Source organism: Lepus europaeus, chromosome 6, assembly GCF_033115175.1.
Source record: "Lepus europaeus isolate LE1 chromosome 6, mLepTim1.pri, whole genome shotgun sequence".
Taxonomy (NCBI): Eukaryota; Metazoa; Chordata; class Mammalia; order Lagomorpha; family Leporidae; genus Lepus; species Lepus europaeus.
Window position 1 is genome coordinate 131,593,629 of NC_084832.1, and position 12,022 is coordinate 131,605,650.

A 12,022-nucleotide genomic window follows, 5' to 3' on the forward strand; every position below is an offset into this window, starting at 1 on the left:
TTCTTGTACAAACACACCAGGCCTTCAGTGTTTATTTTGAGCTTTTGGATCAAGCCTGAGCTAGTCAGTTATGTGTCTGGCAAACCACAAGTTCTTGCCAAAATCTCTGGCAAGGTTTTGAAACCGGTCTGTGCATTTGCATTTATTGGAAGTGTAGTTGTAGGCTGCCTCCTTCCGGAGTGTGCCCAAGGCACACAGGGAACTCGTTTGTGTGATGAACTCTTCATGGGCAGTGGCACTCTGGTAGCAGCTTGTGGACCAGGAGCCACACGCCTGGCCAGGCCCATGTGGTTTGACTTCTCATCACTTATGAATCATGGCCATGGGATATGGAGACAAAATATGAATCACCTGTCGCTTGACTTCTCTTTTAAAAGGGAAACTTTCACATGTGTCTGCAATGAAACTGAACCTGAGTTTAATTTACTCACTTGCTAGAGGTTTTATGTGTATGTCTCCACTGTTTTATGTGTATGTCTCCACTGTGTTGTGGCAAAATACACAGAAATGGGAGAGGGAAAGCAACAGAGACGGACGAAAGGCCACAGAGCTGTTCTGGGACGCAGCTCCGCCTGCACGCCTGCCTCTCAGGGTCCCTGAGCTGTCTGAGCAGATTGACCTTGCCCCGAACCTCTGGACGCTGGCTGGATGCCACGGGGAGGCCCCCCAGGCACTGCCCTTGGTGAGCACCTTGACCAGAGAGCCCTGCAGAACACACTCAAGTGTGCAAACAGGACAGCGCCCCACTGCTCCCCTGCGTGCAGCCACAACTATGCGCGTCTCATGGTTACAGGCCAAGTTCTTGTCTGGGTTTGAATCTAGGCGAGTCCTTACATGTATACACAAAGCTTCAGGTCAAAGTTGATTTTCCCAAGGCTCACAGAGCAGATTGTTCAGTGGCACAAAACCCTATTCATGCTTAAAAACGATTGACACAGACGGAATGGCTTCACAGCAATCTAAAATGGCAGTCAAATATTAGGCGATTTTAATCCAAACAAAGTATAGCCCATAAAACCCTGAAGATTGTTATTAACTTGGGAGGCACCGCCTTCTGTTGCTTTTCAAGGCGAGCCTGGGCCCGCTGAGACCACATAAAGTCCCCCTGTTCCAGGGTTTGGAGCCCACCCCTGTGGATTCTCAGGTCTAAGTTCCTTCTCAAAGAGCTGTCCTGGTTCTGTGTCTTCCACACTCTGTCCATACTAGCTGTGTGTGCACACACTGTTTTACATCTGCCCTTAATTAAATTTATTTTATCTGAAATCAGGTCAATTTTCGCAGGTACCCAGGACTTAGAAGGTTAGGAAAAAAGCTGACAGCATGTTCTTGTCTCTGCCAACCTGTCACTTACTCCTCCCAGACTCTTGCCGCACCCCAGAAGCGTGCCAGGCAGGCTTTGCTGACCCTGCGTGTGGCACTGGTGTCTACTGGCCAGTAGCACTAACCTGTGCACCATCTCCCTGGGTTGAACCATTCTGAAAGTTACTTACCGCAGAATGCTTGTGGTGGCCTGTTCTCTGTGCCAGGCTTCGCGCCGGGTGGTAGTGGAGATGAGGCTCACTGCCCTGCATGAGTCTGGTGGATGGCCACATGCTGGGATGTGGCTGGGTTCACCTGGGCCCATGGGCCTGCCTGGGGTTCTGGGAAAAACAAACTGAGGAGAGTCAGATGTTTCTGAGTTTGTGAGAAATGTATCCCATTTGTTCTCGCAGATAAATCCTAGAAGGGGTTCATGAAGCTACCAAGAAAACTGCTGTTAGGATTTTGGTTCTTTTTTTTTTTTTTTTTTTTTTTGGACAGAGTGGATAGTGAGAGACAGAGAGAAAGGTCTTCCTTTTTGCCATTGGTTCACCCTCCAATGGCCGCTGCGGCCAGCGCATCTCGCTGATCCGAAGCCAGGAGCCAGGCACTTCTTCTGGTCTCCCATGGGGTGCAGGGCCCAAGCACTTGGGCCATCCTCCACTGCCTTCCCGGACCATAGCAGAGAGCTGGCCTGGAAGAGGGGCAACCGGGATAGAATCCAGCGCCCCAACCGGGACTAGAACCCAGTGTGCCGGCGCCGCAAGGCAGAGGATTAGCCTTTTAAGCCATGGTGCTGGCCAGGATTTTGGTTCTAATTGCATGAAACTTTTCTTTAGCTTTGTCTTGTCAGTATTCTTATTTAGGGCCATGAGCTCTCTTTCATTTGCAAATAATTTTTTATTTAAATTTTCTATTTATATAAATGGAACATATTTCACATATCTCGTACATACAGTTTTAAGTACATAATGAGACTTCCCACCCCATCCTCCCTCCCTCCCTCCCTACCACTCTTCCTTTGTTATTTTTCTTTTAATTTTTGTCATAATACACTTTTTTCTTTGAGAACAAGTTTTATCACTAATTGAAGAAGCACCCAAGGAAACAAGCAATGGAGTTGGGCACTTAGGCTTATCTAAAACTTACGAGACATAAGAATACCCTCCACTTAATACACTAAAACAAAGTAAATGTTTGAGAACAAGCTTTACTGTTAACTCTCATAATATAACTAATTGAAGACAGAGGTCCTGCATGGGGAGTTAGTGTACAGTGACTCCTGTTGTTAATGTAACAATTAATACTGTTATGTATGACATCAGTGATCACCTGAGGCTTTTGACATGAGCTGCCTAGGCTATGGAAGCCTTTTGAATCTGCAATCTCTGACAGTATTTAGACAGGGCCATAAGAAAAGTGGACGTTCTCTCCTCCTCCTTTGATGGCCCCTTCTTTCCACTGGGGTCTCACCCATTGAGGTCCTTCATGTAGGACATTTTTTGCCATAGTGTCTTGGCTTTCCATGCCTGAAATGCTTTTGTGGGCTTCTCATCCAGAGCAGAATGCCTTAGGGGCTGATTTTGAGGTCAGAGTGTTACTTTAAATGATTGTCTTTTTATGAGTCTGCAGTATGGACTGCTTTCCATGTTGGAGCATTCCTGCCTTTTAAATTCTATTATTATTACAAAAAACTAATCCTATTCATATGATCATTGTAATGCTTAATCCTTGCTTGTCATTGCTCCTGATCATGGCCTTTTCCAAAGCCCGCTGTGGGCCCCTGAGGGAGTCGGGGCCTCCTGCGTTCCTCTCCCCATGGCACTTCCCAAGTCTGTGGCTAACGATCATGGGTCCATCCTGTCGAAGCCTCCATTGCGTTGTGATTTGGCTGCACTCAGGCCTTTGAAGGACTGGAGAGTGGCACCTGGGCTTTGTTCACACATGTGCCATGCTCACGCCCACTGAAGGGCAGCATGCTCCTGCTTTTGGTGGTATCACAGATGCTCTTGCTGTCTTGTAGATTTCAGGATATTTTTATATTTTTAAATACCTAAGAAACACAATTGGAAAATTAAATATTGAAATTAAGGTTGGGAATGGGGTGGGAAAAGTGGAAGGACTCTTCCATGAGAGCATTTGCAAGTCCTCATCAGTGCTTTGCGTGGAGGTCACCAGTGCTGTGTGGTCTTGGCCAGCGGGCGTGGCTCAGGCCCTAGCAATGGCCCTGCTGTCTGCTGGGAGATGCTGTGATGGCAGCCACAGGCATGCTCATTGCTGTTTTCCAGACTTGGAAGGGACACCTGCAGGCCACTTTCCATTAGGTCCCTCTGATAGCAGAGTAGAGGGGTTGGGGGACACTGAGGGACTCCTTTGGGGTCAAGTGGGGCTGACACGTGTGTGAGAGGAGGGAGAAAGCTGTTTGACGAGGAACTCTACTCAGGGCTGAGTAGGGGAGAAGCCAAGGTTGGCTGCAAGATTCTGGGTGGGGTGATGGACTGGACCGTGATGGCTGTGACTGAACCGGGCCTAGAAGAGCAAAACAGGTGCGGATGGCAGTGGGAGCTGGGGTCTGGCGCCCAGGGCAAGAACACACTGTGGTTGTGCTCGCCTGAAGCTCTTCTACAGACTGCTTTATTCTTACTGTGAGAAAACACATAGAACATAGAATTCACTACGTGAACCTCTTTTGAGTGTATAGGTCAGTGGCATTGGGTATGCCGCACTGTTGTGCAGCCATCACTGCCATTCCCAAAGTCTCTACATGATCCCCCTGGTGGTCAGTGACACGGAACATCATTGCCTGTGCTGCTGGCCACTTGTCGCTGGAAGCCGTCTGCCCGTTTTTTAATTGGGTTGTTCCTTCTTTTGTTGTTGAGTTGTAGAGAGGGGTCGAATCCTGGCTACTTACAGGGCCCCAAGTCCCAATATTTGCAGACAGTAATTCTGTTCCTTCAGAAGATGGCCAGCAGACTCCCAAGCTGGATGTGATTGAGTGGACTCCACTTCAGGTGCATTTGTCACAGGTCTGGCAGGTCCAGCTGTCTCTGCCTAGCCGTGGGAATCGGTGTGCATTTCTGCTCTGTCACATTGCTAACTATTCTGCACTTGGTTCACGTTCTGAGAACTGCTCCCAGGCTCTTGTCTTGCTTGCAAAAATACCAGATAAATAGATACAAATGACAATGTGTTTTCCATTTTCAGGATATATTTGCTGTTAAACCCAGGACAAAAGAAGGTGCACGTGCTGGCCTGAGGCTTGGGAGCCCACCCACTGCCCCACAGAGGACCACTGGTGTGTGCCTCTGACTCTGTTTACCGTTGGAGAACAGAGGTGAGAAAGAATATTGCCTTTCTATTCTGTGACATTTTTGTGCTGGCATAGATATGAAACATAGCCATGAATTTTCCTCTTTGCTGAAAAGATAACATGAAGAATTATTTTTGGGAGAGTAAACTCTTTAAATCCCTGCCCCTTGTGCTGCAGATGTACCTGCGCGTGACTGTAGCTTGCTGGTCTGGAGGGAGTAGGCTCTCGTGAACCACACTGTTCCAGAGACTGTAGCTCGCTTGGCTGGAGGGAGTAGGCTCTCGGGGAACCACACTGTTCCAAAGTGCCCGGAGTACAGAGTGCAGTTTGTAGAAGCACCGAGCCTGCCACAGTGTGTGAGTGTGCTCTGGTTGGTGTGTTATCACTTGTGCATCCCCAAGGATATTGTGAGCAGCCCCCAGGCACTGTTTTTCCTCCCCTTTACTGTGCAGCAAGGTGGTCCGGGGACCGTGCTGGCCGCACAGGTGCTGCTGAGTGGCTGATCTGGAGTTTAGGACTTTGAAAATTCGCTACTCAAAAGTTGTTTTAAATTTGGTTTGGAAAAAAAGAAGAGAGGCTCTGCAGTGTATAGTTTTGTACTAGATGCCGAGCTTCAGCACAGTCTGTAGGTTTTGGCTACGATGGGAGAGTGCTCTCTGGCCGTGCAGTTACCGAGGTCAGGCTTCGTGAGCCTGCGGCAGACAGTGCTCCTTGTTCCTCAGTGCCACACGCTGTGGCTGTTGACGCCATTTCCTCCCTGTGGCCCCTGCTCAGACACTGTATCTCACGTCTTGTCATGTGAAGAGAACCAACATGTGCTTGTCCAACTACGTTTCCCAAAGTGGAAGCCACGTGCACCATGCCGCGGCCTTGTGCGAGAAGCACAGCTCGTCAGAGTGGAGATGTGCTGTGTGAGTGGGACAAGCAATGGACTTCAGAGACTTAGCAAAAGAGAGTGGGAAATAGCTCAGTGGTTTTCAGTATCAATTCCACGTTGAGATGGTGTTATTTTGGATTTGTTAAGTAAAATATGGTATTGGAACGCTCTCCCGTTCTGTTTCTCTTTGTTCTCACATGGCTGTCAGACATTTCATGCTCCCCCCTCTGACTCTAAGCTGCCTTCTCTCTGAAGGCCCTGCTCTTGGGCTTGGCTTCCCAGCCACACTGTGTGGACGCTGTGGGCACAAAACTCTGCTGTGGGATTGTTTTGAGCCTTGGGGGACACTGAGCCTCCCCAGGCTCTGTCACTGCACAGCAGAGCCCCTCAGCTGGGACCAGCGAGACCATCTCGAGGCACTGCCTTGTGCACCCTGCCCCTTGGTCACCCTGGCAGAGAACCACCAAGGGGGTAAGCCGGTGGCTGAAGGGGCAGTGATGAGAAGGTGGCTCAGAGGTGACCACACCCGGTAGCTCGTAGCTCGTGGGAGTTCATCTTGCTCCTCCCCTTTTCTCTGTTTTCAGCCCCCATTTCCACCTGCCCCAGCTTTTCTAGGCAGTTAAACAGGCTGTGGGCACAGCTTTGTGTTCTGTCACCGTGCAGAGCGTTGGTGGTGTTTGCACCGGCAGGGTTGTGAGTCTGGGTCACAGCAGACGCAGTCTGGGCGCTGCCTGCTGGGACCCCAGCCCCGTGAGAGCCCACGGATCCCAGAATAGCAGCTCTCTAACTTTAGAAGAACCCATGTTCCTCCTGACCGCAGCTGTCGGCATTCCAGGGGGCTCTCGTCCTGTCTGTTGAAGAGAGGACCTGCTGCCCGGGTTTAGAGAATGACCTGATGCGTGTTTTATGCATCGTAACTGTTTAAAACTGGCTTAACAGAAAGGGGAGAGGATTCTAAAGGCTCCCCAAACAGTTGCCAGAGAAAATGCTTCCTATGTGAGCGCGCTGGGCTACTCGCTCTGGCCTTAGTCTCTGCCCTGAGAGTGCGCGCTCGAGCGAGTTGCTAGCAGCGGAGCGAGCCGCGGAGTAGCCTGGTCTTCTGAGCACCATTGTGGTGTGGCCGAGGCTGCTGGAAGCTCTTCCGTGTGGTGCCAGCAGCATGTTTGGTACAGACTCTACCCTTGGTGTTGGACAATGGAGTGGGTCCCAGCTTGCCTGCACACAAGTGCAGAAGCCACTGTGATGGAACAGGGGCTGCGACCACTGCCTGCTTGTCTGTGAGCATGGGTCTGTGGGCAATCTTCAGACTTGGCTCAGTTGCATTTAGCCCGTGTTCTGGACAGAGCACGTTTGTACTCCCTGCTTGGCTGGATTTCTCGGTTTATTAAGATCTACTGAAATGCATGCCAGTGGCCTTCAAGCTGGACTTCTTGGGCCAGGATTCACAGCCAGGGCTTTCGCTGTGGCTGCCTCACTCTGGGTCCCGACTGTCTGCTTGGCCACCTCTGTGGGAAGGTGTTCTGGGGAAGCTGTGTGGAATTCGGTCATTTTGGCTTCTGACTCTGAGGTCGGAGGGTTGCAGATGGAGGTCGCTGCTGACAGTTGTCCTAGAACTTGTGATCTTCAACAGTTAGGGCGCTGGTTTCTGGCAGCTGCTGGGGCATGGTGAGAGGAGGGAATATTTGCAAGGAGCCCAGCATGCAGAAAAATGCCTCAAGTGCATGTTTGGGTGTGTCAGAAGGCTGTGAGGTTTCTTCCACATTGGGAAAGAAGAAAACCCATGGAGGGACACAGATACACAACACTGTGCTTCCTAGGCTTACTGGTCCTGGTTCCCACTGCCCTCACTTAGCCTGGGGCTTTAAACCCCTACAGAGGCCCTGCCCACCTGCTCCTGGGTCAGGGCCCTTGAATTTATCGCCTAACTTTTTGTGTGCGTCTCTTTTCAAAACACAAATCTTGGAAATAATGTCCTGACTTAAGCATGTCACGCACACACAAAACCCACACATACCCTGCTCACGTGAATAAAACAGTTTGAAAACCAGCACTGGGAGGCGGTGAGACCGAGCCAGGCGCTGTGCAGATCTGCCGCGGCCTGACCTGCGCGTGAGTGCAGCCACGTAAAAAGCGCGTTTGTGTAATTGGGATGCACGTCACGTAACAGCGCTGCAACAGAGCTGCGGGAGCCCTGGAGTGCAGTTTGACTTCACTTGGTGGGAAACATGGCTTTCCTGGAGCAAGCAAGCGAGGTGGGCAGCCGGGGCTGTCGTGTTTCACCCCAGCAGGCAGCTTGGTCCCTCTCAAAGGCTACAGCACTGTTTGCTTGTCAGAAACTCTGCCCGCTCAGAGGAGGAGCCTGCAGAGCTCATGCAGATGTCCACTTGCCTGCTCGGACCCTGGTGTGATTCGCCACCCATGCTGTGGAAGTCCTGTTTTCACTCTGCCCCTACTAACTGAGGTTAGACAGCCAGAGGGTCAACACTGCGCGGCGTTTACGTGACGCCTGTTCCCCGTGACACTGGAGAAACGGCCCTAGGGCCCCAGCCGGCCCAGGGTATTGAATCAATCGCCAGCAGGGTTTCATAGCGACAGGGCTGTGTGGTAGTTTTATTCCCTGTAATGTCTTCGATGCCTGTGATGTTGCATGGCATGCGATAAATTGCTCAGTAAACTCTTTGAATGAGTGAGGTCACCACATGATGATAATTTAGTCAGATCTCTGTTCAGAAATGCAGAGAATGGTTCTGGCACTCGATAGGGTTTGGGGACTTCTGCAGGTTTGAGAATTAGCCACTCCTTTTTAGCATGCCAATTTGTAGATGTTTTAGATCATGTAACATAATGTGCCTGGGAGACCTCCACACTGGTTTGTGGGTTGATGTGGACCTGGCCTCAGAGTCCTCGCCCCAGGGAACACTGCAATGCAAGGGAGAGCAGGGACCAGCTCACGTGGAGGAGTCAGCGGGGAGCACTGCCTCCCAGGGCACTGGCACAGGGGGTGAAGATGCCAGGAAAAGGAGTCCTAGTTTTCTAGTGAGAATGGGTGAAGGAAAGCTAATTTGGGTATTTCTTCATCAATCAATTAGTCATCTATCTGTCATTCTGTCTATCAATCTATCTTTGCATCTGTATAAATCTATTGTCCACCAATAAATGAGCCTATGTATTTATCAATAATCCTATCCTTATGTTAATCTATGAATCATTCAGTTATCTATATCCATCAATCTATCTTTGTCAACCAGTTAATCTATCAGTCTGTTAATCTCCTATATGCAGCAATCTACTGTGAATCTATAGTCTATCCATCTATCAATCTGTGTCTGTCATCTCTGTCTAGGGGGAAAGAGAGAGCTCCTGTCTGCTGGCTCCCTCCCCAGATGGCCACAGCAGCCAAGGCTGGGCCAGGCTGAAGCCAGGAGTTGGCGCTCTGATGCACTGCCGGTTCCGGCCGTTTCGGTCTGGGCACCTGTTGGTGGGGAACGGCAGCAGCTGGTGACCCATGCAGGTGGCCAGACAAGCACAGAACGTGAGGAAGATGGGTTTGGTGGACAGATTTAGAGCAACAGAATTCACCCGTACCTGAGGGTAGTTCCCTGTTGCTAAAGACAGAAGCTTCCCCAGGACCGGGTGGGCTTCCAGCTGGCTGTGGAACGTGGGGAGGCTCTCTCTGCTCGTTTAGTGCTTTGGGGCCGTGACCTTCAGTGTCACTGTCTGCAGAGTAGGGTGGGCTCGGGGGCTGTGGCTTCTCCTTTGCTTTCCAGCTCTGTGTCTGCCTGTCCCTGGTCAGCAGGCCCCAGGCGTGAGCCTGAGACAGCCTGGGGGGCACAGACTGGATTCCAGAAATGGAGACTTCCTGCTGCTCCCAGCATTCCTTCATCCCTCTTTCGTCTCTCCATCTCTCTTACTCCCTTTGGCAGGATGTGGGTGGCGCAGTTGGCAAGATGGCAATGTCCCTGGCTCCCTGGAAGCCACACCCCATTCCACTCTCCCTCTGCATGATGAGCTGCCTGGTTATCAGGGATGCAACACCCTGCATGGTGACAGTGGCAGTGACAGGTGCTTCTCTGCAGGGCCCAGCAGCCCTGAGACGCTGAGCGCCCCTCATGTGAGGCCCATGGATGGACAGGTGGCAAGAGTGTGTTTGCTTTGAGACATGGAAATAGGTGCCGTGGCTCGCTGAGCAAGGCATGTGCGAGACTGCGGCTGTGTGTCCTGACCCCTCCTCTCACTGTGGGGAAGAGCAGCCTGAGACCTGGCAGGGTCTGTGCCTGTCCCCATCTGTCCCCCGGGTCTGTGAGCCATTGTTCGTAGTGTTTAATTAAGGAAAAACTCTCGTGAACAGGGTTCCTAGTTTTGTTTTAAAACCACCTCTCAGGCTTTACAGGAACTCACATCCACTCTCACAGCTGGACCAGCTGCTCCAGGTTGTGCCCTGCTGCCCCAGGAGAGACCCCAGTGATATGTTTGTGGCAGTGTAGTGCGTGGAGACAGGTCATGTCTCCAGAGCTGCTCGAGTTGAAACTTAGGATGTATTTCTCAATCAGGAACAAGTGAGCTGATCAAAACACACAGATGTTCTCTTCGGTATTTTTCAGATCCTTACAAAATAAACTCTGCTGTCTCCATTAGTTTGTGAGTTCTTCATCTCCCTGCTCATCGGCTGCACTGTCCGTGGTCACAGGGTGGCAGTTCTGGCACAAGGACGACATCCAGGGGTGACACACCTCGCCCCAGCCCGAGCATGGCCTTCTGAAAGGGGGCAGCACGGGGACAGCTGAGCGTGGGTGAAAGGGAGAGAGCTCCATGGATCTCCAGACAACTTGGCGTTTACCTTGTCTCACTAGGGAAGTGGCTGAACTTGTTGCAAAGTATACAGCTCGAGGTCAGGTGTGCACTGAGCTGAGGCTGGAGCAGCTCTGCCTGGTGCTGTGGGTTCAGCAGGGACCTGCAGAGCCGCCCACTCCAGTGCACCGTGGAGGACACCAAGGAAGCACAGCAGCTGGAGGGACGGTCACAGACCCAGTGCGAATCCTGCTTGGGAAGCACGAACTTGGGCCACGCAGTGTGCGGCATTTAGTTGACGCTGAGGCACAGGCCTCTCGACTCCTTAATGTTTGTCACATCATAGTGTAAAAAGAAGAGAATGACAGTGAATGGATAAATTTGGGACTAACTGGGAGTTTTCCCTACATGGGATTTAGTAAAAAGGATTAAACATTTTAATATTGTTTCATCTAAGAAGAACCTAACAGTTTTAGAGGATATATTAAGTATTGAATTTGTGAAAAACTTCCAAAGAAGCGTTTCAGATGTTTTAGGAGACATACAGGTGTTTTTTCACATGTGCTTGAAATGACTTCACTTAATTTCCGACGATGTCTGAGAACCGTTCACTGAAAAGAAACCTGGAGAAGCCTTTCCTAATGCCCGTTGAGTCCGTCTACTCGATCCCTGGCCGGGGCACAGTGGTGACAGGGACGCTAGAGCGTGGCATCTTGAAGAAGGGAGACGAGTGCGAGTTCCTCGGCCATAGCAAGAACATTCGCACGGTGGTGACAGGCATTGAGATGTTTCACAAGAGCCTGGAGAGGGCCGAGGCCGGGGACAACCTGGGGGCCCTGGTCCGAGGCTTGAAGCGGGAGGACCTCAGGCGGGGCTTGGTCATGGCCAAGCCGGGCTCCATCCAGCCGCGCCAGAAGGTGGTGAAACAACTTTTAATGTGATCCACAGCTCTCCTTACTGAAATGGCAACAGAAGACTGGACAGCTCTCTTTCCGGTGCTTGGTGTTGTAGGTGTTGTGGTGACGGAGGGGCTGTTGTCACCAGTGCGGCCACGTACACACAGCTGGCCTCTCCGAAGTGCAGGGCTCGGTGGCATGAATGCATTTGCGGTGCTGTGCAGCAGCCACCGCCCTATAGTTTGAAAACACGCTCATCTCCGCAGAGTGACACCTTGTACCCGTCCGGTGACCACCCCGTTCCCCTCCCCCAGCCCTTTGCCATCATTAATTTGCTGCTGGTGTCTTCTACGTCTTCTGGACGTGTCACAGGAAAGGGAGTCGAACAGACGTGACCATCTGTGTCTGGGTGCCTTCCTGCAGCGGTCCTGGAGCCTCTCAGCACTGCGTTGCTGTCTGGCCAGTTCCTGCTGTGTTGTCTGCCTGCAGCTCTGCGTGTTTATCTGTTCACCTGTTCACCCGTTGCTGGCTTTTGCGGCTGTTTCCGCCTTGTGGTTGTGGTTAATGTTGCTCACATTTGTGACTAGTGTTAGTTTGAGAACCTGCCATCGATTCTTTCTGGTTTATACCAGTCGTGGAATTTCTGGACCAATGGCAATTCTGTGTTTACCTTTTCTTGAGGCGCCGCTAAGCCGTCTCCCACGGCGGCTGCCCCCAGCACTCCTGCCACCAGCGTCTGGGAATTCTGATTGCCTCGCAGCGCCATCCACACTTACTTTGTGTGTGTAGTGAAATTGCCATCCTGGGATAGTTTTGATTTGCATGTTCTTAGCAACCAGCGATGTTGAACAA